This window comes from Pan paniscus, chromosome 18, assembly GCF_029289425.2.
Source record: "Pan paniscus chromosome 18, NHGRI_mPanPan1-v2.0_pri, whole genome shotgun sequence".
Lineage (NCBI taxonomy): Eukaryota > Metazoa > Chordata > Mammalia > Primates > Hominidae > Pan > Pan paniscus.
In genome coordinates, this window is record NC_073267.2 from 99,353,617 (window position 1) to 99,359,605 (window position 5,989).

Consider the following 5,989-nt stretch of genomic DNA (forward strand, 5'->3'; position numbering starts at 1 on the left):
CCCCTCCCTCAAGCACGAGCTGGACGCAACACTGTGCTCTCCCGGAAGCCTCCTTTGACCTTGGAGCACACTGGCTGAGGGGACAGGTGGGCACCAGGAAGGCGTGTGGCCACAGAGGCGCCAGCGCCGAGCAGAGGGGTGGCACTGGGGTAGAGAGTGCTGGTCTCAGAAGAGCCTCAGTGGAGCAGGGCGGTGGCGACACAGGCTTAGAAGCCAGTGACCCCACAGCTGCTGTCTGAGGGGTTGGCCCCCCAGTCGGGTACAGAGCCCCCAGCAGCAGTGGCACCATCAGCCGGGGGCCTTCGCCCAGGGCACAGCCTGCTTGTCATGAGCAGGTGGCACTCACAGGCCCGTGGGTTTCCGAGGCCCTGCTCAGCTTGGGCTTCAGCTGCTCATCTGAGTGCACGGACCTCGTGGACAGCAGCCGCCCAGTGTCAGGCCTCCCAGCAGCACCTCAGGATTATAGGGGTTGGTTCTGGGGAGTCGACAGGACACTGGAAGGAAGTGAGGTCCAGAGGGTTAGCGTGGTGGGGAGGCCGGGCAAGTCTGCAAAAGGGCAGCCTGGGAGGAGGCAAGTGGGCACAGGTGGTCCGCGGGCTGGGGAGGTGGTCCCTGGGAACAGGAGGAGGTGAGCGGGGACGGGAGGAGGTGAGCGGGCACGGGAGGAGGTGAGCGGGCACGGGAGGAGGTGAGCGGGCACGGGAGGAGGTGAGCGGGCACGGGAGGAGGTGAGCGGGCACGGGAGGAGGTGAGCGGGGCACGGGAGGAGGTGAGCGGGCACGGGAGGAGGTGAGCGGGGCACGGGAGGAGGTGAGCGGGCACGGGAGGAGGTGAGTGGGTACAGGCGGTCTGGGGGCCGGGGAGGTGGTCCAGGGGCCCAGGGCCACTGCTGGTCAGCAGGCTTGGCAGTCAGAAAGAAGAGAGGACCCAGGAGTGGGGACAGTGGGACCAGGAGCCCAAGTCCTGGGCACTCTGGGATGGCTGGTGCCTGAGTCTGAGCACAGAGGGGTCCTGGCTCAGGAGGACCCAAGGGGGTGAGGAAGAGCCAGACCCGGACGGTGTCCCCAGTGTGCAGTCCTGGGCAGGGACCCTGACCCCTGGGTCTCACTGCACAGGGGCTGTGAAGACTGGGCCTCCACAGTAAGTGCTCCTGAGGGTCGGCTGGGAACATTCTGGGCAAGGGCAGCAAAGCCATCAAGCCACGCCGGGGGCTGGACAGGCCGAGGAAGGCGTGAGCGCTGGGTTCTGAGCGGGGTTCCAGTTCCACCCCAGGGCCTGGACAGGCCAAGGAAGGCGTGAGCGCTGGGTTCTGAGCGGGGTTCCAGTTCCACCCCAGGGCCTGGACGGGCCAAGGAAGGCGTGAGCGCTGGGTTCTGGGTTCCAGCTCCACCCCTGCTGTGTGGTCTCAGCCACCACAACGCCCTCTCTGAGCCATGTCTCCCGCCAGCAGTGGTGTCTCCTGCTGGGCAGAGATGCTGGGGGCTGGGATGGTCTGCTCCAGGCTGCATGCAGACAAGGGGCAGGAGGGATGGCGGCCCGGGGCTGCACGCGAGAACGCGCCTGGAGGAGAAGGGAGTCTCGAAGAAGGGGGTCTCGTCCACACCCAGAAGACGGTGTTGGGGGAAGGAAGTGGAGGACCTTGCTTCCACCAAGGGACCCCCTGGTTGGAACAGATGTTGCCCTGGGGTGGCCTGTGTCTGCGCTTGTGTGTCTTGGGTGCCTGGCGTGTCTGCGTGTGGGCTGTCTCTCCATGAGTATGTGCACGTGTCTGCGGTATTTGGCACACGTGTGTGGCGTGTGCTCGTGCGTGCCTGCATGTGCTGAGTGTGGTGGAGGAGAAAGTCCCCCTCATCAGTCCCCAGGTCTCTGAGGCTGTAACAAGGTCAGCGAGGATCTGAGACTGGCCAGGTGTGTTGTCTCAGCCAACAGCCGGCGTGGCCGCCTCTGGGCATGGTTGATTTCTCAAATAAGATCAGCATCAGATCCTGCAGGAAAACAATCTGATCCAGGCAGGTTGCAGATGTTCTAAGATAAAATAACCTTTCTTTAGGAGGAAAGAAAAGAAAAGGGTAGGTTTGCAACCAGATTAAAAAAAGCAGCACCCATCCGGACACGTGGAGAGCTGTTTCCTGTTAAACAATCTTGTTAAACAATCCTGTTATTAACCCCCACCCTCTGCAATTTCTTGTTTTGAGGCACCTTCTGGGACAATCTCTCCACATGAAGGGCAGGTTCGAGGACCCTGCATTCAGGGGTGGGGACCGAGCCCCGGACCGGTCCACTGGAGCACACCAGCTGTGTGCTCAGGACGGCCAGGGAGGAGGCCATGGACTCTGGACCTGGCTCAGGGACAAGGGGCTGTCAGAGTGTGGGGGAGAGCACCGGCTCCAGGGGATGTGCCTCAAGGCAGTAGCAGTGGGGCTGGGGTCTGCCAGGAACCTCTGGAGGCCCTGGGCAGGTTTCCCTGCTCCCGGTTGGCCTCGTGGCCAGTGTTACTGAAATGGGAGATGGGGACTCTGTGACTGATGGAGATGACACCCTCGAGGTAGATCCAGGACCAGAGAGCAGCCACCAGAGCTGCGTTTCATTCGCTGATCCGCACTTCATCCGCCTGGAGTTTGTTGTCTTAGACTCTGTGTTGGGACCTGTCCTGGTGTTAACTCAGGCCTCGGTGGACTCCTGGTCCAGGGTGGACGAGGTCATGGGCAGCACAGCCCTGGACAGTGGAACTGATGTTGTGGACGTGTGGGCCGGGAGCCCAGGGAGGGATGTTGGGTGGCGGTTCAGACTGAACCGGGCTTTGCAGGGTAGGTAGGGGTCGGGTGGCGGTTCAGACTGGGCCGGGCTTTGCAGGGTAGGTAGGGGTCGGGTGGCGGCTCAGACTGGGCCGGGCTTTGCAGGGTAGGTAGGGGTCGGGTGGCGGCTCAGACTGGGCCGGGCTTTGCAGGGTAGGTAGGGGTCGGGTGGCGGCTCAGACTGGGCCGGGCTTTGCAGGGTAGGTAGGGGTCGGGTGGCGGTTCAGACTGGGCCGGGCTTTGCAGGGTAGGTAGGGGTCGGGTGGCGGTTCAGACTGGGCCGGGCTTTGCAGGGTAGGTAGGGGTCGGGTGGTGGGAGAGGCTGAGGCAGAGGCACTTGGGCCTGAAAAGTATCTGAGTCCTGGATGCCAGGAAGCCACACAGGGCACTTGGGCACAAATATGTCATTGCTGCTCCTAAAATTGATCATGTGTACGCCTCTGGATAGCCGTGGGGGTCGGCGCTAATCAGAGGGTCTCATAGGTAACCCGGTGACGAGGGGATCCAGGCTAACCATCGAATGCAATATTGTCAATAAGAAAGAAAAAAGCAGGTTACAGAACAGAAACCATCTGCGCCAACACCTATGGTGCTCCGACCGTGCCAGGCAGGGTCCCGGGCCCGGGTCGCATGATGAGCCTGGCGTGGGGTCCCGGGCCCGGGCCGCGTGATGGGCCTGGCGTGGGGTCCCGGGCCCGGGCCGCGTGATGGGCCTGGCGTGGGGTCCCGGGCCCGGGCCGCGTGATGGGCCTGGCGTGGGGTCCCGGGCCCGGGCCGCGTGATGGGCCTGGCGTGGGGTCCCGGGCCCGGGCCGCGTGATGGGCCTGGCGTGGGGTCCCGGGCCCGGGCCGCGTGATGGGCCTGGCGTGGGGTCCCGGGCCCGGGCCGCGTGATGGGCCTGGCGTGGGGTCCCGGGCCCGGGCCGCGTGATGGGCCTGGCGTGGGGTCCCGGGCCCGGGCCGCGTGATGGGCCTGGCGTGGGGTCCCGGGCCTGGCCCGCGTGATGAGCCTAGCGTGCAGATACTGAAGAGTCCTCTCAAGTGTGGGAAGGGCTCTGAGAGTTAGGCACCTTTTTTTTTTTTTTTGACAATTAAAAGAAATTTGCACATAAAAAAAAAAACCTGGAGGGTTAGATGTGGGGAGGTGATGGGCTGCTTTGGGGTCTGGAAACTTGTTTTTACTCCCTATCTGCATTGTCTAATATTTCAACAAGGAACACGGTTATTATTCCTGCGTGTATGTGTGTGGATCTCATTTCCTGTGTCTGGCCCTGCAGGGAAAGCTGGGAGGGGGAGCCTTGGAAAGATGGCTCCACATAGCCTGCGGGGTCCTTCCATTGTACCTGGGCCTACTTCGGGCTGATCCCTGAGCAAGGGCAGGCAGCATCCAGACACCAGTGCCACAGGGGAATCGGCTTTTCCTTCTGTGGTTTCTCTCCATTAGAGCAGGCTGCAGTCAGGGCTGTCAGTCAGGAGACACCAAGCCGGCCGAGGGCTGTGGCTGGAGATCCCAGTGGGTGGATGAAAATCGCCCTGGGCTTCAGAGACTCAAATTCCCAAACTCTGTGATCTTTCTTGGCTCCCTGCGTCCTTTGCTTGGAAGCCATCTGTTATTTTGCCAGGGTGCCGCTATGTGACAGCCAAGGGCTGAACTGGGGTGTTCCAGGTTTAAGCCGGGTACCCCTCAGACAGCCTGGTGGACCTCAGGCCTCACGCCACACTGCAGACAAGCAAACCTCAGGGCGGTGGTGAGGAGCTTTCGGGTGAGGTCAAGGCAGGAAGCGGAGCTTGGTCTGGGGAAAACTGTCCCAGGGCTGCTGGAACCGAGCGGGAGGCATGGCCTGCAGGAGCTGCCTGGGCGCCCGCACCCTTTGCCTGAATTTCCCATCCTTTTCCCATGGAAGTGGTTGGGGACCGAGGATGTGGCCTCCCGGCAGCCTGGAAGGCTGGGCTGAGGAGGACACAGGGCCGGGAAGGCCCAGACTGGTCTCTAGAGAGCGGGACTGGCCTCTGCCCATTGCAGGCTTCAGGGAGGAGGCCCAGAGGCCGGGGAGACAGCAGATGGGGCCCTGCAGGCCTCGCTGCGCCCTGACCTGTTCCTCGCCTCTTTAGCCAACCTCCCGGGAAGGCAGGAGCCGGTCTCCATGGCCTCTCCCGGCCCTGCCAGCCCCGTGGGGCCTCCCCGCCCTGCAGTCGCGCCCGGCGCAATCCCGCCGTCCGACCGCGAGGGGACGCCGCTGGCCGCGTTCCTCCTCCCAGGCCGAGGCTGCCGGGTGCTGCCTCCCGCCGGCGGGGCCCTGAGCCTCCTCGCCCTGTCGGCGGCGGTCCCCTCTGACCCCAGGGTCTTCTTCTAGAGTCCTGATTGCTGAGGCTGAGCCGGAGCGCCCGGTCTTCCCGCCTCTTCACCTTCACCTCTTCAGTCTTAATGTCTCCCTTACCCTCGCCCCCCACCCCCGTGGCTTTTGGCGAGGTCCGTGCCCTATTTTTAGGCAGAAATTGGCAAAAAGAGTGGGCTGGGAGGTGGTTTCTGTCCCCGCCAACGCCTCCTCTTCCGCTGCTCCCTCCCCCGGGACCGGTGATGGGGAAGGTGGGGGAGTGAAGTTCAGGGCGGAGCGGGCCCACCCGCCACGGAACCCAGGCCTGCCCCGCCCCACCCCGGCCTCGGGGGACTGGTGTGGACCCTGCCCCGCGGACCCCTCCGAGTCAGACCCCGATTCAGCCCTCGGCCCCCCGGGACGGTCCTTCCAGCCCCAGACAAGCGCGGCGCCTGCACACAATAGGCGCCCACTAAATGCTTGTTGATGGAGGGGGCGAGTACCCGAAACCAGCGGAGCCTGGAAATGGGATCCTAGAGATCTGGGAAGGGTGCGGGGATCTGGTGCCAAGCTGGGGTCCCCCTTTTGCCTCCCCTAGTGTCTGCCTGGGTCCGAACCCGGGCTCAGGCCCCGCGCAGCTCGGAGCCTCCAGCCTGCAGCCTCCAGCCCGGAGCCGGTCCCTGGGCCGGGGATGCGCACAGCCGGGGAGGGCGCGCCCGACCTGACCCCAAAGCTATCAGTTGGGGGGGGTCCCCGGGGAATTAGAAGCTGTCTCCTCCCGGGCATCTCCGAGGGGCACCTCTGCCTCTGCCCCCTGCCCTCATTTCCCGCCGCGCCCCTCCCCGGCCCCGCCCCCCGGCCGCGCCCCACCCCCTGCAGT